Consider the following 25,860-nt stretch of genomic DNA (forward strand, 5'->3'; position numbering starts at 1 on the left):
AGTGTTTTTGAAAAACTTTTAATCTCATACTCATGCATTTCATTCATGAAATATTGTGTTTTGATGAGTTCTTACACAAAACTGCTTTGTTTTTCAAAAATTCAAAATTTCAAGATTTTCAACCGATCGAAGCTGTTGCTCAACCGATCGAAAATGCGATAAAAATTTTGGTTTGAGTCTATCTGGCTCGATCGGTGCTCTATTGATGCTCGATCGATCGAATCTGTTCTTTGATCGATCGAAGCTTATTTTCGACCGATCGAAATTCGGTCAGAAGGTGTTTTAAAAAGGCTTTTCTCACGTGTTCTTCATACTTTATAAACTTTTTCAAACACTTTTTCACTATTCCCTTCGACCGATCCAATCTAAGCCATTTTTGTTGTTTTCTTCCTCAAATTTGTCCAAAGTTTTTGTCCTCAAGCACTAGTAAGTCTCTTTTACCCTTTATTTTCAATAAAATCAAAATTTTCATCCATTTTCATTGAAAATTTCAAATCTAGGGATTTTGGGATTTTTGTTCAATTTTGTTTCATGGGCTTTTGTTCTTGGATGTTATTAACATGATTTCCATGCATTAATTTGATTAATTCTTTGATTTGGGAAAAATTGAAATTTCTAGGACTTTAAACTTTATGAAATTGAGGATTTTGTTCAATTGGGCTGAAATTGATAAAATTGTCTTGTGTTATTGGTTGATTATGTCATTATATGATGTTCTTTAACTAGTGTAATGCTTAATTGATCAATTTGGTTGGATTTTTGGAATTGGGTTTTTCAAAATTTGGGATTTTTGAACTAAAACTCTATGTTCAAGTCAATTGATTTTTTATGAAGTAAAATTGAACATATTTCAATGCATTAGAGCATGCATCATTGTGCATTCATTTCATGCATAATATAGATTGTTATTTATTGAGATATTTGTGCTCTAACCATCTCTAATGCAGTCTGCCCTTGGTTATTTTTATTGTTTTTTTTTTTTTTCCTTTAACCCTTTAGCATCATGGTTAGGAAAACTAGAGCCAACAAGAAAACCTCCTCCTCCACTACCCCTATGATTCAAAGTGATAAGTTTAGGAGTCCAAAACACCAGGAGAACTATGAGAAACTCTATATCTTTAGATCGGTGTGGGCTGAGTGTAAGGTGATCCTAGATGAGTTAGACCCTAAGATACGTAGGAATTTTGAGAGTCGGGGTTGGTTACCTCTTTTGGACATTAAGCATCCCCCTCCAACTGCCTTGATTAGAGAGTTCTACTCGAACCTCTCTGTCCACTCCAATGATTCCAATACTCAATATGTGAGAAGTTGGATAAGGGATGAAGAGTATGTCATTACTCCCGAGGTAGTGACCTCTGCTCTTGAGGTACCTTTGGTACAGCAACCAGTCTATCCCTACACTGAGATACCTCCCCTTGATGACATTATGTCTCACATTATTGGTACTTCCATTAGATGGGATTCCGATCCTTGTATCACTACTCATGAGCTTACTGAGCTCAATTATCTATTTTTTCGAATTACTTGTCATTCACTTTGGCCTATTTTTCATTTACACACTATTCCTATTAAGAGAAGTACGATTTTGTTCGCTTTCATCACTGATGCTCCTATGAGTTTTCTTACTCTTTTTATTAGATCACTTGTTGAGGTTCATAGGAGTAGTTCTAAATCTCATGGTCTTTTCTTTCCTGTTTTTATCCATAGGATTCTTTTAGATTTAGGTTTAAAGGACTTTCTTGCATCCGAGCTTATCCATATTATTACTCCCATAGGTGCCACCTTCCTTAGGCAAAGAGCGGCTCAGTTGAAAGTTTGCTCTAAACGCCCTAGAGTCGAGGCTTCTACAGGTGCTGCATCTATGCCTCTTTCTGGTTATCCTACTACTGAGGATTATGTTGACCCAACAGCTGCTTTGGATCCTCCACCTTCTTCATCGAGCGATATCTCTATACAGAGTATGCTGGATACCATGATGATCGTTCAGGCGGCGCATGGATAGCTACTGCTGGATGTACTTAGTGAGCTTCATGCTTTACGAGGAGATTTAGCAGGTGCTTGAGATCCTACGTAATTCTTTTTAGCAAGTCGATGTAGTTAAGTTTTGTGATGGTTAATATGCAAGAATAGAAAACACGCAATCCTATTATGTAATTCTCAACTTAAATTACAAAAGGTATCCATCCATGACTAGAGTAACCAACAAAAGCACAACTACAATTTGATTCTGCACACCAACTTAGAGTCCAATTGAGAATCTCATTTAGAACCTGTAGTTTATCATTATAGCATTACAAAAAAAGTATAGACACATACTCTCTTAGAGAGAGAACATCACTGTAAGAATCATTAGAACATTTCTCCCTGCATCCTCAATTTTGCTTTTTTTTTTTTTCCAAGTCCAAGAAAATCTCCTTAGATCCAATTTTTTTTTTTTTTGTAGATCATTAAACCCATCGGTCAAGAAAAGTAATGCTTATTTAAATTCTGGAGAATAAATCCATTGAAATGGTTCATGGCCATCATGGATGGTTTTTTTTGGATAATTTCATTCATAATTGAGAAGTTGTTACTAATGCATATTTGTATAGTGCAATTGGTTAGGTAGATTAGTTAATGATCATCATGAATTAACTAAAAATTTCCATAATGATCATTATTGCTTAAAAGCTAATCATATTTAATATACATTTCAGTTGATTTAAGGATCATCAAAATCTATTATTGCTTAAATTATATGAAATTTTTATGCTTTTAGATAGTGCAATTGGCATGGATGCTTGACTTTTATACCCAACTTTAATGGCTACATAATAATGATTTTTAGCTATTTAAGCTGAATACCTCTATTTATCCTAGCTAGGGACAAATGATTTTATTATTTGGATAGAGAGCAAAAGGCTGATTCAAAGAGCTACAAAGATAGGGTAGCAACAAATCGGTAATTGACTTAAAAATTGGCATGCATAATTACATTAGAAAATCGTGAGACTTAATAGATGGCAAGTCAATTAGGAATCACACCAAAGCACTAGATGGAGCTAAATATATGTGTGTGTTACATTATTGTTTTAACATTTGATAGCAGTATGATGCTTAAAGTAGAGTTGTTTTTGGGTTTGATTTACTTAGAGATATGTAACTATAAATATCTTTCTTAAAAGTTAAGTGATTGATGTCCAAATCAATTATAAAGAACTAGGTAGAGTGGGAAGCGTTAATCAACCCGCAGTCTGCATTGCTTTATTCCAAAAAAGGGGTTTCAATTGGTTTAATATGCATGTTGCTGAAAGAGCAAGGATACAAAGAGGAAAGCTTTAAGACAAATACCTCAAACTCAACAACAAAAATAAGATGGAATCTAAAGTTTCTCTCTGATGTTTTCTTTTGGAATGTATGGAATTATTATGCTGTACATTGAGTTTTTTTTTTTTAATTGAATTGTGAAGTAACTATTTAATTTATTTGTTTTTATTTTCTGCCAAAAAAAAAATTGTCTAACAGTATATGAAGTTATGGTATTTTTTGTGGCATTAAAAGGATAGAATGACTTCATATATATGAAAGTAGAGACTTCGTCTTGACATGGTCTAAAATTTTTCCAATAGGTGCATTCCTTGCAATATTCTTTTGTTTTTAATTATTTTTTTTAAGTTTATTTTCAATACCCATATCTCCATATTTACTCTAAAATGCCAATAAACCTTCCCATCTCCATGCTTTATGTTGCTGACTTCACTATGGTAACAGAATTGTCTGGAAGTAACCTTTAGGTTATGATATCATGCTTTTTGTCTCTACCCTATTTGTTTTCTTCTGTATCTTAATTCTAAAAATTTGTTTCTTTAGGTTTTTGTTGATGCAATAATGACTCTCCATCTCCTTGAAATTGAAATTGAAATTGAATAAAAGAAAGAAGTTGTACAATCCAAGATTATATTACCCTAGAGATGAAGAAGATTAGATGAGTATTTTGGTTCATTTCACTTCAATTCTTGATTTGTTTTGCGTGACAGAGTTGTAACATTGAGTGTGTGTTGGGTTAATATCTCTGTTTGTGTATGTTTTTCAACCATGGCATCTCTGCTGGATGAAGTTCCTGAAATTCCAATATAGTTGCTTTGTAGATAAAATAGAAAAATTAATTATTGAAATCCATCATAGTCTGGCTGTGTAATCCATAGAAAGTTTGGTGGTAAATCCCTATTTCTATCTCCTCATTATCATTTTTTCTCTTCTTGGAAGAATATGAAACTTAATCTTAAAATGAACTTTTAAACTCTAGTTCTTATAGGGCTCCCAAGTTGGAACCCTTCTATATTTTTCTCTATAAAATTGAATTACAATGGCCTTTAAGATTGTTAAGGACATATTTTATGTAGTTGGTCAATCCTTTGACAAAACGCACTTTACTTGTAATTAGGTAGATCTAGGATGTGTTTAATATTTCAAAGAACATGTTGTTCAAAGTCTAGTATTAAAGCCATGAAAATTGGACCAAGAAACAAGTGTAGAAAAGGTGTTCACTAAAGCTGGACAGATAGCTCGACACCTGCGAACAGCTTCTCGACAGCTGCTTGACAGATAGCTATCTATCAAGGTTTAATGACAGGGTAGCATTCATATATTGAAGAGTTCAGAGGTTCTAAAGCGGTAGAAGGTTTCTGCTGTGAGTTCATATACGGGGATTGAAGAGTCTAAGGACAAAGGGTTTGTACTAGATCTGAAACTTCTCTTTACTATAGTGGATTGCTTTTTGGGAAGGTTTCCCTCCAGGTTTTTTACTGTGGAACTGGTTGGTTTCATTGGTTAACCTGAGTCATCATATCTTGTCTTATTTATTTTTCCGCTGCACATATATTTGACATGATATTGATGTTTGTTTGTTTTAACAAGTTTTAGTCATAATAAATCTAATTAACAACTTAAGCTTAAAACTTGTTAATTCTATCAACCGGGGTCTAAATTTCTCAACAAAGATTATGTATTTGAAAGTTAAGGGAAATTGATAAGTAGGTTTGGTTTGTTTATTTCTTGGTGGCTTTGTGCATTGAGATTAGAGTTTGGATTTTCTCTACAAATATTTTAATTTTTCATTGAGAAAGAATTGTTAGTTCACTGAATTTGGGTTTGATTTAGAGGTGGCTCGGTGTTTTTGAAAGTATATTCATAAAAATATTGTGGGTTTGTGAATGTGATCTTACGTTGGAGTTTTTTACTGATTTGGTGGTGGCAGTGGTATTGAACTTGGACTTGGTTTTTGCATACAAGTTTGCATAAGCGAATTAAACTTATCTTCTAATAAGATTAGATTTTATACTCCAATATTTGTTTCTATGATTGATTACGGACCACAATTTGATATTTTGATTTTCTGATCCTCATTTTCTTATCAACACATATTCTTTTATCTTACTCTCATCTCTCTTACAAACTTCACTCTATATAAAAAAATAAGTACCCAAAATGCACAGAATATATATATATATATATATATATATATATATATATATATATTCCTTCTTTCATTTATTTATGTGCCCTATATAGGGGTTGTCTTATTGTTTGATTTATTTTTTCACTTGATATATCAAAATTTTGTAGATGCAACGACCATTTTTTTGGTTACTAATATTTCAATTTGACTAGATTGTAATAAAGCTTTGGCATTTTTTTTAAAGCATGGTGAGTATGCTACTTTTGAGAAAACTGGTAGTAATAATGCATTTATTTGTTTAAGGACAGGCATATATTAATTTTGAAATATCTAAGGGTGAGGTTGAACGGATCAGAGAGCTCGATGAGAAACGTATGGACAATTTAAAACATTTGAAGGTATGGAGAAGCTATAAAAAGTTGGCGGTTACTTTTAACTTTGTGCCTAGATAGAATAAACAACTCAAATTTCTTATATTGGTGTAATGTTTTAAGAGATTTGAGCTTTTATAAGGCTTTGAACTTCTGTTAATATTCATGTATTACTTAAGGGTTTTTTTTTGTATGGAAACTTCCATCTGGATCTAACATTTCTTTGTTGTTATTTTTTTTTAATTATGTTTTAATTACTTGAATTTTTTCCTTGAATTAGAAGCATATAAGTTTGTGAATGTCTAAGAAAACTTACTTTGTTCTGTATAACCAAATTTGTAGTCCAACTTGCAATAGATTTTGATTGCAAGGAGATATGGGTACACTTTTTGCAATTTCATATTCTGCCCTGCTATTACAACTCCCCATACACTTTCAATAACACAATGAATCTATGTAAAAAAGAAAAGAGAAAAATTTGGTGTACTGTTTACTGTAGATTATGATCAAACTTTGTGGTTTATATGCATTTATGATTTTTTTTTTTAATTTTATAGTTTCTTATTAAGCTTCTAAGATACATTTACTTTGTGTAGTATATAAATGTAGGGGTTGAACGGAATCTACAAAGGTCAATATTTATTCCTCACAAAAGGGACATGATAGGCGGAAAATAAGAAGGGGAAACGATATTTGGCCAATTGGAAAGGAGCAAGAACAAAAAGAACAACTGAGATATGCAATGAGCACTGAGCACATAACCACACAAAAAGCAATGTAGAGGCACATTGGAATTCAAAAGAAAAAAACATTAATTGATTCTAAATTAGCATCTTCATTGGATTGTTTTAGATTTAGATATTTGAGTTAGATTTGGTTTTAATTATGGTATTGGGTTTAAAATAAATTTTGTTTTAAGTATTTTGTATTAGATTTGGGTTAAATTAGTTTTTGGTATCTGCGTATGGTGTTTGTAATTAGATTTGTAAATGGAGATATGTGTTGGGTGTTTAGTACGTGGTAAAAGTGTATTTAAATATTATTAAAAAAAGATTTCTTTCTAATAAATATAAATAAAAAGGTTCTCGCACATAGTGCGTGTTAAAAAGCTAGTATATATAAAACTGAAGCCTTTGACTTTTGGTTAACCTCTCCACAATTTTCCATATCAACATTTTTTATTTATATTTTTTAATTTGATTTAATTCTTTCAATTTTATAGCACCAAATTGCAGAAAATTTATTAAATTTATTTTATAAAAAAAAATTAAATTTAGTTGTTTGATGCCATACAACCACTATACTTAAAAGAGACCTAAATTATCACTTAATCAAGGAATTTTTAATTAATTCTAACAAATTATATAATAACTCCATTAATATAAATCTATCCCCAAAAAAGGGAATATATCTCCATTAATTTGATAATTTCTATGTTGATGACAGTTAAAAAAAAATTCTATCATATTTCCTTATATCAATCAATCACGTTTTCTTTCTCTTTTTTTCTCTCTTTTTTTTTTTTAATATTAACGTTGATTAGAAATTATAATTTCAATAGGATTTAAACTCTATAATTATATCAAATGAGACTCAACAAATATATATATATATATATATATATATATATATATATATATATATATATCATTTTTAATTTCAATAGGATTTAAAATTTATATCAAATGGACTCTACCAACATATTCATCCTTTAAAAAAGATATAAATATATATAACCAAATTTGATAAGGAATCCATAACCCTATATTATATTATAAATAGTTTTTTTGGGGGAATTATTTTTTACAATTTCAACTTAGCTTTTCATTCCTATATTATATTTAATTTTTTTTTTTTTTGGATTATTCTTCCAACACCACTTTGTTGTATAGTCTCTTGCATTGATTTTGGTTCTTGGAGTGCCTTCAAAACAAAAGGTATGTAAAGTATTCTTATCAGGTTTAATGTTAACATATATGAGAGATATTTTGGTTAATTAGAAAAAGTTTGATGAAACATAAACTAAAGAACACACAATCCAAAAAATAAAAATAAAGACTATATTAGGTAGAGGCTTTTGGAGATTGTTGTTTTTATTTTTGGGATTCTTTATGTTCATGTGTATGCACGTATTGGGTTTAATTAAATTGAAATTATCTTTGAAACTTTGATTTTGATTGAATAATGAAAATGGCAAAAGAAGTATGTTCCCATATTTGGAGTCTTTTGTATATGTGTTGTTGTAGTTTAAACTTGGTATTGGAATTGTTAAATGGTTAATTCACAGTTTCATTGTCCATCTGTTAATCATGAATAATAATATTGCTATTTGCAACTATCATGATATGTTATCAATGATGTGATCATTCCGAATGCTATCCTTTAGAGTTTAGATAGAGTCTATTTTATGATTAAAAAAATTTACAATTAAAAGACTTTTGAAATTACATTTTTTTAAATAAAAATTATTTGATATGTTGGATCTTAAATGAATTCTATTAAACTCCATCCTTTATGGCATCATTAAAAAGAAAACTTATATAGATAGGTATTAGGATATTGCATATGGTACAGATCTAACTGTAACGTCCTATACTATAAAATAAAAATTGGACCTATGGTTATCTTCTCTTTGCAAAAAATGGTTAAATTCTCATTAATTGTGATATTTCACTTTTAGGTAAAATAGAAACTCTATTAACTAAGTTTTAAGAAATTTAAAATTCTATTTAAAAAAATTTCCAAAACATTAGATTTTATTTTAATTATTTTAAAATTTTTATATTGTAAAAGAATAAAATTTATGCATTGCATACAATTATTACTTCAGTTACCTTCTAAATGATGGAGGATATACGAATGCAATTTGTAGATCTACTACCAAGATAGCATAGATTAGATTGGTAGTGGATAGTAGATTTAATTGCAATTGAGTATTGTGTGAAGTCATCACCATAGAATAGCCCACGCCTGGATCTGTTATGTGGAACCAATGGTATGAAAGAAAAAGAATTTTTCTAAACCATTATATTGAACAAAAAATTACTTATTTTCATTCATTTTCAAGTTATACATTTTTTTTTAAAGTCAAGTTATAGACCTTTAAGCAAAATAAATACTTTTAATTTTTATTTAACTATCCCGTGTATCGTACAGGTTAGTGACTAGTGAGAACTATAAAACAAAACCTCACTTTATATCTCAAAATCACTCTCCCACTATCACTAGTCTAGCTCTCCCCTTATTAACAAGACTATTCTTTCATAACCAAAACTACTCCCCTTTTTTGTCACTCGGGTTAATCACTGAGAGATGGTCATCTCGTCATCATAATCAAAGTTAGAAGCATTATCATCATCATCATCTCCACTAGCTGAAGACTCTACAGAAGGATCATGCTCGGGAGAAGGGACAAAATCACCGAGGCGAGACTATGGGTGAGCAATACTACCAGTTCTAGTGTTCATCTAACACATCTCATCAAAAAGATGGTCAAGACAACTACCAAAATCAGCTAGCATGTGCTGAAGCTAATCCAAGATAGCAGTAAGTGATGCCTTTACACCAAAAGAAGAAGATAAAGCAGACGAAGAAGAGGGTTGAGAAGCAAAGGTAGCATCCTTAGCAGCTCGGAAAGTAGCCTCCTCCTAATGGGTGAGAGTAGACTCTTGACGAGGCTGCTTGGCCTTGGCTACTAGCTATGCAATGCTCCTCCACATAGATTCCTGACTAATAGCACCTATGATCAGAAAGAGAGGGGCAGAAGGAATAGAAACGTGTAGGTGTGTGAGAATGCATGTGATAGCTAAAGGGAAGATTAGCTTATCACGTGTGGTAATGTCTCGATAGATATATATCATGGATATTATCATGTGGAAGGAAAGTCTACAGAGAGACCCTCTAAGAGAGAATAAAGAAAACAAGAACAAGGCTCAATGATGGTGTTATAGTGAGACTGTGGAGTGAGTACAAAGGTCATCACCATATTAAGGATCCTTGGACCCTTAGCAAAGTCATGGGTGGTGAAGTTGAAAGTATCACCCCATAACATAGGCTGCTCACAAAAGCGTGAGGCCAGCTCATCTTGAGAGATAGAACGGAGACGAGGATGACTAGGATAGTTTCGATGAGCCACCCTATGGACATGTAGTATATCGGTAATGAGGTCCGGTGTAACTACGATACGTGTTCCTCGAAATACCGTAGTAAATTGATGAATAGAGGCATTGATTGCGTGTATGTTGAAGTAAAACTCCTATATAAACACAGGAGGACATCTAGAAGATTTCTCGCAAAGAGATTCCTAACCCCGAGAACTAAATGCACCGGGTAGAGGAGTGTCTGGAAAATCAAATAGAACGACCTAGCATTTTGAGTAAATCGCCTGGTCGTAGAAGTTCTCCTCAAAATCATTTTGGGACTCTGAATCACGAAACCTATCTCTAATGGGAAGAGAAGAAGAAGATGAAGAACCATAACGAGATATCGGGTTCCTCAAAGGAGTGGATTTCTTTGGTGTCATAGCAGGAAACTAAAGAAGGAGAAACAAGAAAAACACAACAGGAAATGATTCTCAGGAATGAGAGAAAAAGAATAATAATGCATGGCAATGCATGTGCATATTACGTGCAAAAAAAAAAAAAAAAAAAAAATTTGCATCATGGGCAAAAACCCAATCCAAACTACAGCACTCACATTTGATAATCAGTCACACAATCCTAGAATGCATGAACATATAAATAGAATGTTGAAACATGCAATGCATGAGCATGTGAGATCATAGTAACAAAACCCAACCCAAAAAATTTAGCAAAAACTCAAAAACCCCAAATTTCCCAAAACTTTCGAAAAACCTAGGTCTAAATGCATGAGATGCATGAGAAAGGAAAGAAAGAAGAGATTTAGAGCACATACCAATGAATTGAAGCTTGGAATAGGCCGAAATCTTGAAGGAAAGAAGGATTTTTGTGAAAAAGTAAGGTTTGGATCGATAGAAAAAAAGAGAGGTATTAAGGTGTTTGAGATAGAATGAAGGTGGATGACCCCTAAGTATATATAGATTCAAACATCTCGACAAGTCGAGATGGTATCGAGAAGGTGTCAAGAACAAAATCTCGATAGATCGAGAGGTGTCAAGGAGGTGTCAATGGCAAAAAGACTTCGATCTATCAAAGAGGTATCGAGTAGACAGAGAGTTCAGGAATTTTGCTCGATGGATCAAGCTATGTGTCAAGAGGTATTGAGAAAACCCAGAAAAACCTCAATAGAAAAGGCTTGTGTCAAGCTAGTATCGAGACTTCTATCGAGCTTGTTTCGAGCAGCATAGAAACATGATTTTTCAAGAGAGAAAAGACATGATATGAATGTAAGCAAGATAAACACCATACCAAACATCATGTAAGTATGTTAAGCACTCAAACACATCAAAAACTCTAGATGCTAAGCATTCCTAGATCCAAAAACTAAACAAGTCTAACCAATTTATTTTCAAAAACATGTTAAGACAGTTTAGTAAGCTTCTACTACCACATGTATTCCTTGTGATGGCCAAATCACATTTTTTTTGTATAATATTATCAAAAGTAGCAAATAATTGTGTGAAACTTTTGCAAGAAAGCACAAGTTTTTCATCATTTCAGAGTAATGATATAGGAGAATCAAGATTCATTCACACATAATCATAACTATTTGATGGTGACCATCACCTTTGAGGTACACCATATAGCTCCCACATTTCCTAGAAACACGCTTGCAACCATATGTAAAAATATTTTGATTCTTTTTGCTTTTCATTTTCTCTGTATTTTTTTCTTTTAAGTATAAAAGGCATATCATGCATGGGCATATAAGGGAGAGAAATAAATACCCATTTATGGTAGCCAAGCATCTTTTTCTTGTTGTGCAAGTGCTACACCTTACTGAGCACGACTTTTATGAATTGCACACAAATGTTCTATGATTGATGACTTTTAGTGGTGAGATGGTTATTTATGCCTTTCTCTTAGTATTTTTTAGTCATTCTTGTCAAAAAGAGTGATAAAGATATGAATGATAAAAGATTAACCAAATTATACAAATCACATAATGAGCCACAAAGCTCACATTACTTAGTTGTGCATAAAGATCTTCATCTAAGCTACAAGAGATACAAAATTAAGAAATTTTGTTTCAATGGCCATCCAAATGTACACAAGTACTAGTATACACAAACACACACTGTTTCTGTATATTTCTTTTTTTTTTTATTAAAACCAAAAAAAAAAAAAAAAAAAAACAAAACAATCAAGCATATTAAAAATCAATAAAACTAAATTGACTCAAAACAACAAATGCACAACAGAGATGCAAGATCAATGAAAGAATCACTTAAAGGGGTCTTTTTCCTTCCAAACAGGAGATTTGGAGGAAGGAGAAGTTTTTTTTTTTTTTTTCCTGAGACCTCTGCTTAGGTGGATAAGAGGGAGGAGTAAACTCATTGAAATTAGATAGAAAAAAGATTAGCTTTTAGAAGGAGGCTTAGCCTCCCCCAGTGGTTTTCTCTCTCTCCCTTTTAGCGTTTTCTTTAGACCCATGTAACAAAATGAGAAAAAAAGCACAAACCATACACAAAAATGGAAAAAAACTTGATTAAATGCAAGTTAGTACAAAAACAAGCTAAAAACTCTAAAATCAAAGTTAAAATAGCATAAAAAAGAACACAAAGACATGTTATAGAAGCTAGAGGTCTAATTAGACTAAAAGCATGAAATTATGCATGCATGTCAAGTGTGATAGGGTGTGTGTACCAAGGGTGTGTGTGCAATGCATAATCAAGGCATGAACAAGCATACATGGGGAAAAGTGTGTAAAATACACAAACAATGGTAAAAATATGTTACAAATAAGTCAACATGGCAAACCCCAAAGTTTGGTACTCATCGGAGTCCAAATGAGTGCAAAAATGCCTAAAGGGCATTTTATCAAACACCTAATATGCACATATTAACCCTATATGATGAAAAATGCATGAACATGTGAAAATATGCCTTAATACAATTTCAAAAGGCCACATAGGGCCAACTCATCATCAACAACACAAATAGGACTAAGCCCAATCAACAAAATTGAAAAATTTTGACATAAAAGAAATTTCCCAACTCCCATACAAAATAAACCCAACCCTAGGTTTTAAGCAATCTAAGGAATAGAAAGAGAAAATATGCTTGAAATTATCTTAGAGAAGTCTTAGAGTATAAATCCAAGGGAAAATGGTTAAGTTTTGAAGAAAATTTGAGATTTGGAGAGAGGGAGTCGCGAGGAGCAAAAAGACAATATTTTATAAAACAGACATTTCGGGCCCTTTAAAAACTGTATTTTCGTGCATTTCGCGAGTCAGTGACTCGCAAGCCACTCACGAGTTACTCGCGAAATGTGCAAATGCACAGGGCAAAGTTTTGCGGGTCACGTCTGAGTCGCGAAGCACTTGCAAATGAGTCGCAAAACTCTCTGCCTAAATTTGTGAAGAAACTGAAATTTCCTCAACTATTTTTGCAACTTGGATGGGAGTGCATCCATTCGCAAAACGAGTCGCGAAACTGCCAAACAACAATTTTTTCTACACAAAAATTTTGAGATTTTGAGAAAAAATTTTAAAATAGGAGTGACAAAAATCACTTCCAAAAACAAATAAAAACACTCAAAAATCTTTGTAGGCTTGATCAACAAGCAATTGAACATACAAACATCACATTTAAACACGTACAATCACATAAATGAAATAGATATTCATTGAACATTAGACTCGTGTGTTGTGTGTGAGTATGAAATATGAATTAGTCTATAGTCTAGCATGAAGTCTCAATGATCAATTCAATCAAGTCATACACATATAACACGAAGTCAAGTGACCTATCTCACCAGTAGAAATAAACGTATATGACCTTTCACAAAGGTGTTTACTTTCACGACAAGCTTGAAAGATCTATTTACAATAATCAAACATAGATTTCTAGATACCACTCACATTCAATATGTGCATACATAACAAGCTAAGCTCGTAAATACACTACGCCATAAGTACGAAGGTACTAGGCCAAACTCTACATGTGATATGACATAACACAAGCGATCAAACTTTTTCGATTTTTAACTTTTTATGTGGTTTTAGATTTTTACTCACACAAAACAAAAGAAATAAAGTAAGATCAACAACTGACAAGCTTTTAAATAAAAAAGCAATTAAAAGAAACATCACATGTTGAAATGATTGTACCCTTCTATATAAATGAACAAAAGATAACTATGCAAGGGCCACACCAACTAAAAGAGTCAAGGATTGATACCGACACCGATGGTCTTACGGAGAGACTCAAACCGTGGATCATCAAGTGGTTTAGTGAAGATGTCAGCTTTTTTATTTTCGGTATTGATGAATTCAAGACGCACCACTTTCTCCTTTAACAAGTCACGAATGAAGTGATATCGAATTTCGATATGTTTTGACTTCGAGTATTGCACAGGGTTCTTTAATAGATTAATGGTGCTTATATTATCACAGAAAATGCACATGGTGTCTTGAGAGATTCCATAATCATGAAGGAGCTTTTTCATCCACAGGAGTTGAGCACAACAACTACCCACAGCAATGTACTCTACTTCAGTAGTTGATAAAGACATTGAATTCTGCTTTTTTCTCATCTACGACACCAAATTATTACCGAGATAAAAACATCCTCCTAAGGTACATTTTCTATCATCCACACATCCGGCCTAATCAACGTCTGAGTAGTCGGCTAAGCAATCATTTGAGTCTCTTGAATACCAAATGCCATAATCAAATTTTCCATTGACATATCGAATGACTCTTTTGACAACAGTCATATGAGATTCTTTTGGTGTTGCCTGAAATTGTTCACAAACTCCAACACTAAAGGATATGTCTGATCTAATAGTAGTGAGATACAAGAGGTTGCCAATAATGCTCCTATATAATGTTGGATTAACCTCAACACCAAAAGGATCTGAGCTTAGTTTAGCTGAGGAGCTCAATGGGGTGGATGCTTGCTTCTTTGAGGCCAAACCAAATCTCTTGACAAGATTTTTGGCATACTTCTCTTGAGAGATGAAAATTCCATCTTTTCTTTGTTTCACTTGAAGACTAAGGAAATAATTTAGCTCAAGAAGAGAATCAATTGATGAGCCAAATACAATGTCATCAACGTATACTTGGGCTACTAAAAGAGATTTCTCATCTTGTTTCACAAAGAGAGTACGATCTGCATGACCTCTTTTGAAACTACGGTCTAGAAGGTATGTCGTTAGACTATCATACCAAGCCCTTGGCACTTGCTTCAACCTATATAGCGCCTTTTTCAACCAAAGAACGTGATTTGGAAAATGAGGATCTTGAAATCCTTTTGGTTGTTCAACAAACACTTCTTCTTGGAGGAGCCCATTAAGAAATGCGCTTTTAACATCCATTTGATAGAGCTTGAAGTTCATGATACAAGCAATCGATAGAAGGATGTGGTTGGACTCAAGTCTTGCTACCAGAGCAAAGGACTCATCAAGATCTACACCTTTAACTTGAGTATATCATTGAACCTCCAATCAAGATTTGTTTCTTACAACTTCACCATCCTCATCAGCCATGTTCTTGAAAATCCATTTGGTGCCAATTACATGTGTGTCCTTTGGTCTTGGAACTAGTTCCCACACATCGTTTCTCACAAATTGATGTAGCCCTTGGTGCATGGAGTCTACCCAATTTTCATCTTGCAAAGCTTCTTCCACCTTCTTAGGTTCAAATTGAGCAAGATAAAAATGATAAGTTATATGGTTTACACTATATCTACTTCCTCTTCTTAGACAAAGATGCTCATCCAAATCCCCAATTATGTTGCTTTAGGGATGATTCAAACTCACTTTTAACGATGGTCTCTCTGAAGTAGAAGGCTCATCATCACGAGATATAGGAGGTTGTACTTTTGGTGGAGTGAGAGGACTTGATGGCACTTGGGATGACCTTGTTTCTCTTCTCGTTGAGATAGGAGTAGTTTCCTTTTCCGATGATTGCTCTTCAACATCACTATCTTGAGATAGATTGCCATCATCATTGTTCTTCTTAAGATTTGTTGCGTCTTCACTTTCATCAATAATCTTATCTGGAATAGCATCATCTATGACAACATTGATTGATTCCATAACCATCTTGGTTCTTTTGTTGAACACTTTATACACCCAGCTATTCACGAAGTACCCAAGGAAAATTCCTTCATCATTCTTGGTAGCAAATGTATCATTGAGAATGAAACATTTGCTACCAAATACCCGGAAGTATTTCACTTTAGGTTTCTTTTCATTCCATATCTCATATGAGTTTTTCTTGGTACCCATTTGAAAGAAAATTTGATTTCCAATATGACACAATGTGTTCATGGTTTCTCCCCAAAATGTTTGAGGGATATCCTTATTAAGGAGAATCACCCTAGCCATTTCTTGAATAACACGATTCTTTCTTTCAACAACCCCATTTTGTTGAGGTGTCTTTGGAGTAGAAAATTCCTTCTTGATCCCATTTTCACTGCAAAAGGTTTTGAACTTTGCATTCTTAAATTCCTTCCCATGATCACTTCTTATTTTGGTAATGGGAACCCCTTTTTTCATTTTGAAGCCTCTTACAAAGTTTCTCCATCTTCTCACATGCTTCCGAATTTTCTCTAAGAAATTCCACCCAAGAGTATCTTGAGAATCATCAACAACAGCCATGATGTACCTCTTGCCACCCAAACTTTCAGTCCTTGTAGGACCCATTAGATCAACATGGAGTAGCTCAAAAGGAAGAGATGTGGTAGTGATATTCACCTTAGTATGGCTTGATTTGGTTTGTTTTCTCATTTGACATGGTCCACAAATGGTAGTGATATTCTCCTTTTCACCAATAGTAATGCTTAATCTATCAGAATTCTCTTATCCATTGCTGCTCATTATGATTATGAGATTTGACAAATGGATGTCAGGACTGCATTTCTTAATGGCAATCTTGAAGAAGAAATCTATATGATGCAACCGGAAGGTTTCATAGCAAAGAACCAAGAGTATATGGTATACAAGTTGAAAAGGTTCGTTTATGGACTTAAGCAAGCATCTAGGTCATAGAACATCAGATTTGATCAAGCAATCAAGTCATTTGGTTTTAAACAAAATCTTGATGAACCATGTGTGTACAAAAGACATCGAGATAAAGTAGTAATGTTCCTAGTCCTTTCTGTAGATGATATTCTACTCATTGGAAATGATGTAGGGGTAATGTCATCAGTAAAGGTTTGACTGTCAAGCCAATTTGATACGAAGGACTTGGGTGAGGCTAACTTTATTCTAGGGATCAAGCTATGGCGAGATCGCAAGAATAAGATGTTAGGCTTATCATAAGCTAGATATATAGATAAGGTTCTAGAGCGGTTTAGCATGCAAAACTCCAAGAAAGGATTTCTTCCTTTTAGACATGGAGTTCCTCTATCTGATGACCAAAGACCTAGAACTCTTGAGGAAGAAAATACAATGAGACAAGTTACTTATGCTTTTGCAATGGGAAGTCTTATGTATGCTATGCTATGTACTAAACCAAATATCTGTTATTCAGTTGGCATGGTCAACCGATATCAATCAAATCCAGGACCAAAACATTGGTAAGTTGTAAAGCATATTCTCAAGTATCTACGGAGAACGAGAGATTATATGCTTGTTTACCAGTGTGAGGATTTGATTCTCATTGGCTATACAGATTCAGATTTTCAATCAGATCTTGATTTCAGAAAATTCACTTCAGGTTATGTATTCACCTTGGGAGGTGGAGCCATAAGTTGGAGGAGTGTTAAGTAATCTTGTATTGTGGACTCCACCATGGAAGCTGAATATGTTGTTGTTTGTGAGGTGGCAAAGGAAGCTGTTTGGCTCAAGAAATTCCTTTCTGATCTTGGTGTTGTGAGAATGGAACAAGTTCATATCACATTGTTTTGCGACAATAGTGGAACGGTTGCACAATCCAAAGATCCAAGGAATCATAAGAAAGGAAAGCACATTGAAAGAAAGTACCACATCATTCGAGACATTGTTGCTCGTGGAGAAGTAGTAGTAGCAAAGATTGAAAGTGCAAATAATCTAGCAAATCCCTTTATCAAAGCCTTGCCTCAAAGGACTTTCAAGTCACATTTGAAGGGAATGCGAGTTAGATTAGTGCACAATGGTCTTTAGGGCAAGTGGAAGATTATTAGGCTTAGTGTCCTTAAATCCTATTGTATGATACTATGTAGAACGTTATGTATAACTTAATATATGACTTAATGTTGTATTAATAAAGTTGTTTTATTATAATCTAAAATAATGGTAACATGAATATTGGATATTATCATATAGTCCATGAGATGCATAGTATGCAATTTAAATCACAAGTTCTTTATAAACTCAAAATTGTAGTTCGTAGTTAGTGATAAAATTGAGCATTTCATTTGCAAAGATTATAACATATCAACTAAGATGATTTGTCTTGATCATGGAAGTGGCGACTTCTAGTTGGTATGTTGATATGTTTTAAGAGTTAAGACATATTGAACTGGACTGCTGTGAAATTTATTATTCTCCTAACGACTATCACATGAATAATAAATCTCACGACTTCTATTTACATGAACTCTTAATCCTAAGAGGATGATGGATCTGATCATGAAATATAGGTTGCTTTGATATCTCAAGAGTGAGATCTATATTAACGATCAAAACCTCAATATATTAGGCAGCTACGTTTAGTGTTGATGGAATATATATTCTCAATATAGAATTCATAGTCTCTTAATAAAGATATAAAATATTCATTTGAGATAAGTTTAATGGGTTCAGTTATTTAGAAAATTAGGCCTAACCACTTTGGTAAAAAGTTACTAAAGTATATATTTATGAAATTGGATTTCATAAATATATGATGAATAACTTTAAAGGATTAAACCGGGTACTCAAAGATTAAGATGTAGTAATCTACAAAGTGGCAGTCTACATTAATGACTTTGTATTATTACAAATATTTTATGAAATTGTTGTATGTATAATAAAGTCTTGAGATATAATTAATAAATAAGGCCTAGAGTGCAACTATATTTATAGTGGTATTAAATATAGTTAATGGTAACTTTGAACTTGTCAAGAGTTGACAGAAAAGCGCAAGGCACATTGGAGCTAATGTCTTATTGGTCCCTTTTGGTCCCACTCCAAGCCATACACTAAAGCCCAATCGGAAAGGCCTAAAAAGACTAGCCCAATAAGATAATCAGTTAAAAGGAGAGAAACATACAGAATTTTTGTATGAACATGAAATGGTTTGTATGAGAGTGTTAGACACTCTTTTATTCTCCCTTAAACAAATTCATAGAAACTGATTGAGAGACCACACTTCTTGGGCGCAAAGTGGAATTGGAGTGTAGATTAAAAGTGTTCTCGAGTACTTCTAATCTTTGTTTTGAAATTCATCACACCAAGGTACACTCTTTTGTTCTTATATTCTAAAATTTACATAGTACATGTTATCAATTGCGAATGAAGTAGATTCGTTAATTTTTCCGCTGTGTATGTTTTGTATGCGATACAAACATGTAATTTTCCATCAGACTCGAGCACTTCAACATGACACATTTGGTTTGGGAACCACACCATAACAATTGTCAGTAGTTGTAAGTGCCTTCAACACTTAACCACCATCTTCATTAAGGATGACACATCCTTTCTTTGAGAATTGAACCAGAATATCTTCATCACAAATTTGAGTTATGCTCAGTAAGTTTGCCTTAAGACCTTTGATATACAAAACATCGGTCAACAATGGTAGCCAACAACATCTATTCAAGTTGCTGGAGTTAGTCACATATTGGGATCTGTGCAAAGAGTTAGTCATAGATTGGAGATTTGTGCATCAAAAGAAAGAAGTCTTCTACAAGATCAAGTTCTATTGGGTATTGGAGCAAAGATTTAACTGTAGGTTGGTATTTCAGGATAGGCCAGGGTAGTTGTTAAGATTTCTTATACTTATAACTGCTTGATTATTGATTAGTGGATTCTTGGGAGTGGTGATCTTAAAATCACCCGGTGAAGTTTTTGCCTTGCGAGAGGTTTTCCCTATTTGTCAACAAATCACCGTGTCAATTTAATTTCCATTGCAATTAGTTTAATTGGTGATTTATTGGTGCCTTCACGATTTGCATGCAATTGAACCTAGTTAATCAACTTAGGTAATTGAATTAATTAAACGAGGTCAAGCTATCTTAACCCTACAAGTGATATCAGAGCGAGCACACTTTGAGTAGGTTTTAATCATTGCTGTGTGATTTATTGATCCCTATTGTTATGGATCAGGGGCAATCCTTGATTATTCCTCCATTATTTAATGGTACTAACTATGCATACTAGAAAGTATGCATGAGAGACTTTTTGTAGTCTTTAGATGAGAAAGTATAGCTTGCAATTGAAATAGGTTGGAAGAAACCTGAAGAGCCACCAACAACGCGGAATGATACTAAGACCAAAGCTACAAATTTTAATAGTAGAGCACTGAATGCTTTGTTTAGTGCTATGACCAATGAAGAATTCAAGAAGATCTCTTCCACTGATAATGCAAAGGAAGCATGGACTATTCTTCAAAATACTTATGAAGGCACAAAAGCTGTTAAAAACTCCAAGCTCCAAAGGCTCACTGCCAGTTTTGAGGAAATAAGGATGGATAAGGATGAGTCATTCGATGAATTCTATGCCAAGCTCAAGGACATAGTGAATTCAGCCTTCAATCTTGGAGAACAGATTTCAGAGCCCAAGATTGTCAGGAAGATCCTCAAATCTCTTCCGGAAAGATTCCTTGTCAAGATCACTGTCATAGAAGAATCAAAGGATCTTGACTCTATTCCTTTGACAGAGCTGATTGGGAACTTGTAAACCTATGAACTAGGGTTAGCAAGGGTTGGCAAGGGTAGCAAAGGCATGAACATGGCTTTGAAGTTCATCGTTATCACCATACAATTCAAGAAGTTCACCAAGAATGCGAATGTCAAATCAAATGATAAGGATCGCAAACAGTCTGCATTCTCTCAATTCAAGTCCCAAGACAAAGGCAAGAGAGAATTTGAGGATGCTAGTCAAGGCAATAGTGTTCCTACTGGGCCAAAGGGCTATGGGTGCCAAGGATTTGGACACATAAAGCAAGAATGTCCCACATATCTCAAATTCATTGGCAAAAGCAAAGCCCTAGATATCACCTTGAGTGATACAGAACCTGAAGTAGATTCTGATGAAAGTGATCAAGATGAGATAGTGAGTGCTTTCACAACTACTGTTGAGTCCCCTGAGGAAGCAGCAGAACTAATTGATGAAGAAGAAGATTTGATAGAATTGAAGTTTGAGAAGATGGATGAATAGGATGACATCCACACTGCCTAGTCTAAGCTATACAAGGTTTCTAAGAAGCATGAGAAGCTTTACAAGTTAGCAACGAGAAAGCTCAGTGAAGTGAAGTTGGAACGTGAGGAAGTTTCCACTGAGGTTGATGAAGCTAATCAAACCATTGGAGCATTGAGGTTTGAGAACAAATTTCTTGTCGAAAGACCAAGAAACTAGATGCTGAACTGTTTCAGGTAAGAGCACAATTGGAAAGGACTTCAAGTACCAAGCTGGATGAAATACTCAACTTCTAGAAATCTGCATGTAACAAAACAGGTCTCAGGTATGATCATTGTCTCTTTTCTTGCAGTACCTCTTCTAATACTTTAAATAGAGTTATTTTTGTTCCACCTGTTAATAATGATAACTTTGAGGTAACTGATCCTAAGACTGAAAATGTGAGTGAGGATAAAAGTGATAATGAAAAATCCTTTCTAGGAGCACCTCCTAGGGTTGGTAGGAAAGAGACCAAACATAATAATCATCACTCCACCAACAAGAAGACTCAACCAAAGAAACCTAATTTCTGCCATTATTGTGGAGTATCTTGGCACACTCGTCCAAATTGCTGTAAGTGATTAGCCACTCAACAAACTAATAGTGTGTCATTTTTTGGGAACCAAAATCAATTCCAACTTTCTTTAGCCCCTCTTGGATAACTTCTTAAGGCAGTCATGTTATTCTTTAATTTCAATGGTTTCAACTCTCCTTCTTATCCATCTGAACAAAGGTTCATGCAAAACAAAGGCTCTCCATCTAGGTCTCCCATCTGGAAGGAAAAAGATTCCATGTGATTCCATCTCTTTTGTGATCTCATGCATGGTGTGAGTTGTGGTTTGAGTCAGTCTTGTTTATGATGCTTTGTTTGTTTACTTGTTTTTTTTCTTTATGTTTTGTTTTAAGTTTTTTTTTAATAAAAAAAGGGAAAATTTTGAAAAATACAACAACAATGTGTGTTTGTGTATACAGGTACTTGTGTACCTTGGATGATATTTGAAAAAAAGTTTTTACTTTGTATCTCTTGTAGCTTAGATGAGCATCTTCATACACAACTAAGCAATGTGAGCTTTGTGGCTCTTTCATGTGATTTGTATGATTTGGTTGATCTTTTATCTTTCGTAGATTAAATCACTCTTTTTGACAAGAAGGACTAGAAAATCCTAAGAGAAAGGCATAAATAACCATCTCACCACTAAAACTCATCAATCATATAACATCTGTGTGCAATTCTTAAAAGCTGTACTCGGTATGGTGTAGCACTTACACAGTAAAAACAAGATGTTTGGCTTACATAATTGGGTAATTCCTTTCTTTCTTATATACCCATGCATGTTATGTCATTTTATGCTTAAAAGAAAAAAATATGCAAAGATCATGTAAAGCATAAAGAATCAAAATGCTTTCAATATAGTTGCAAGCGTGTTTCTAGGAGATGTGGGAGTTATATGATGTACCTCAAAGATTCCCCATCAAACAGTTATGATTGTGTGTGATTGTATTTGTTCCTCCTATATCATTACTCTTCATATAATGATTTACTTATACTCTCTTGCAAAAGTTTCACACACAACACGCTTACTCTTTGCTACTCTTGATACTTTGGCCATTATAAAGAATAAATGTGGTAGTATATGCTCTCTAAACTGTCAAAACTTGTTTTTAAAATGAAATTAGTTAGACATGTTTAGTGTTTTTCTTTGATCTAGGAATGCTTTGCATCTAGAATTGTAGATGTGTTTAAGTTCTTAACATGCTTTTTGATCGCTTGTTATGGTGTCTATCTTGAGTGTTTCATCTCATGCTGTTTTCCTTCCTGAAAAACACCTTTTCTAAACTCTCAATAAAAGCTCGATAGCAGCTCGACACTTCTTCGATCTATTGAGATTCTATGGGTTTTCTCGATACCTCTCGACAGATAGCCCGATCCATCGAGCCTCTTCTTTGAAGTCTCTATCTAGTCGATAGCTTCTCGACACCTTTTCGATCTATTGAGCCTGTTTTGCCATCGATACCTCCTCAATCTATCAAGATCTAGTTCTCGACACACTTCCTCGATCTATCAAGATTTAGTTCTCGACACCTCCTCGATACCTTCTCGATCTATCAAGCTATGTTTTTCTATATATATTTGAGGTCCAATCCGAATCATTTCAAACCCAAGTATCTCGATACCTTTCTTCTCTCTCTCATTCCAAACCTCTTCCTTTCACAAAAATCCTTCTTCCTTTCTCAATTTCGGCCTCCTCTAAGCCTTAATTTGTTGGTAAGTCTCTCTAATCCTTCTTTCTCTCAATCTTTCATGCATTCATGCATTGTTGTGACCTAACTTTTAGGTATTGGGAAATTTTTGGGGTTTTTGTGGTTTTGCTTAGTTTTTTGGGTTGGGTTTTGTTAAGATGATCTCACATGCTCATGCATTGTATTCTATGCTCACTATAACAATGTTTCATGCATTCTAGGATTGTGTGACTAATTATACATTGTGAGTGTTGTAGTTTGGATTGGGTTCCACCCATGATGCAATTTTACTTAGCATGTAATATCTTCATGCATTGCACGTCGTTCTTTTCTTCTTTCCTATGCCTTATTCTCCTACTGTTTTTCTCTGTTTCTCTTCTTTCTTTCTCTAGGTTTAGTTTCCTTCTCATGGCACCTAAAAAGTTTGTTCCTTCTAAGAACCAGATAAGACGTCGTGGTTCTTCTTTTTCTTCTTCTTCTGCTCCCTCTCTTCCCAATTCTGTAAGGTTCCACGATGAGAAGGCACAAGGTGACTTCTTTGAGAACTTTTTTGACTGGGCAATTCATTTGGAACGCCAGGTCATTCTATCTAACTTTCTTCTACCAATTGCGTTTAGCTATCGGGGTTGGGCTTCTCTATGTAAGATACCCAAGAGGTGTCCCGGTGTGTACATTCAGGAGTTTTACTCCAACATGCACGTCATCAATACCTCTATACCTAGGTTTACTATGGTATTCAGAGGTACACGTATCGTAGTCACTCCAGAGTTCATTTTTGAGGCACTACATGTTCCTAGGGTTGATCGTCCTAGTTACCCTAGTCACCATCATATTAGTTTTGTTTCTTGAGACGAGATGGCCCCACTCTTTTGTGAGAAGGCCATGGTGTAGGGAGAAACTCTAAATTTCTCCACTATTGAGTTTGCTAAGGGTCCAAGAATCCTTAATATGGTGATGACCTTTGTACTCACTCCACGGTCTCACTATAACACTATCACCGAGCCTCGTGCTCGATTTCTTCTTTCTCTCATTGAAGATATTTCTAGAGATTTTCCTTCACATATGATAGAATCTATGATAGATTGCTATTGAGACACTGCCACACGTGATAAGCTAATCTTTTCTTCAGCTATCACTCACATCCTTTGACATATGCACATCACTATTCCTCTCTCTTCTCCTTTCTTCCTCATCTGCTCCCCTCTCTTTTTCTTCTAGAGCTGAGGCCTTGCTATCATGGATCAGCTTTAGCTCATATGTGCTGACTTTGGTAGTTGTCTTGACCATCTTTTTGATGAGATATGTCAGATGAACACCAGGATTGGTCGCATCACTCATCGACAGTCTTGCCTTGGTGGTTTTGCTTCTTCTCCCTCACTCGAGCCAGCTGAGTCTTCTTCGGATGGTGGAGATGATGATGATGATGCTTCTTTCTCTGAGACTGATGATGAGATGACTCCCTCTCAATGATTCACCCTTTCTATGAGAGTAGTCTTTTTGTTAGAGGGAGAGATAGCATAGAGACAGACTAGTAGGGGAGTGTGTTTTGAGTGATGCAGTGAGGTTTTGTTGTATCTTTTCTCTCTACATGTACCATGGTCTTGTGACTTTTTACTCATACATTGTATTGCTTCTTTCTATATATATATATATATATATATATATGATGTATGTTTTTCACCTTTGTTAGGTTCTAAGGATTTAGGATCTAAATGTATTAGGCAAACCATGATCAAAGCTTAGAGTCTAGATTTAGGCTGCTCAAAGTATGTTTAATGTAAGGTTGGAATCGAGTAACTGCAAAAAATTATTATTCACTTTCTACAAGGCTCGATCAAATGAAAATTAGACTCGATCGATCGAAGCTTGTGCAGATTGTCTTTCTGTAAAAATTTTCAACTCAGCCCAAGCCCATTTGACGTATAGGGTTTTATGTTTTACCTTAAGTATAAAAGGAAAAACCTTAACCACGCTTTTATGTTGTTTATGCTGTGTGTGTGAATCTCTTGTGAGATCTAGAGGTGTTTACCTTCATACACACTTAGGATTATCAAGATCGAGATTGATGTCGAGAGCTTGGTGATTGGTTCAGTTGCTGCATAAAGAGCTTAAAGAAATACAAGTGGTATACTTGTGGATTCTGTGGATCTGAGAAAGAAGTAGTCCATGGACTAGGAGCTATCATAGGGTCGTGGTAGTGAGTTTTCTACTCGAGGTAGCAATTGAATGTTAGTGGTCTAAGTTCTATTGTATAAATTTCAATTCTTTCATAGTGAATTTGCTTTTTACCTTAAGGATAGCTAAGTTAAATCCTCCCCAGGTTTTTTACCGGTTTGGTTTTTCTAGGTCATCAGATCTTTGTGT

The sequence above is a fragment of the Castanea sativa genome, chromosome 12, assembly GCF_040712315.1.
Source record: "Castanea sativa cultivar Marrone di Chiusa Pesio chromosome 12, ASM4071231v1".
Lineage (NCBI taxonomy): Eukaryota > Viridiplantae > Streptophyta > Magnoliopsida > Fagales > Fagaceae > Castanea > Castanea sativa.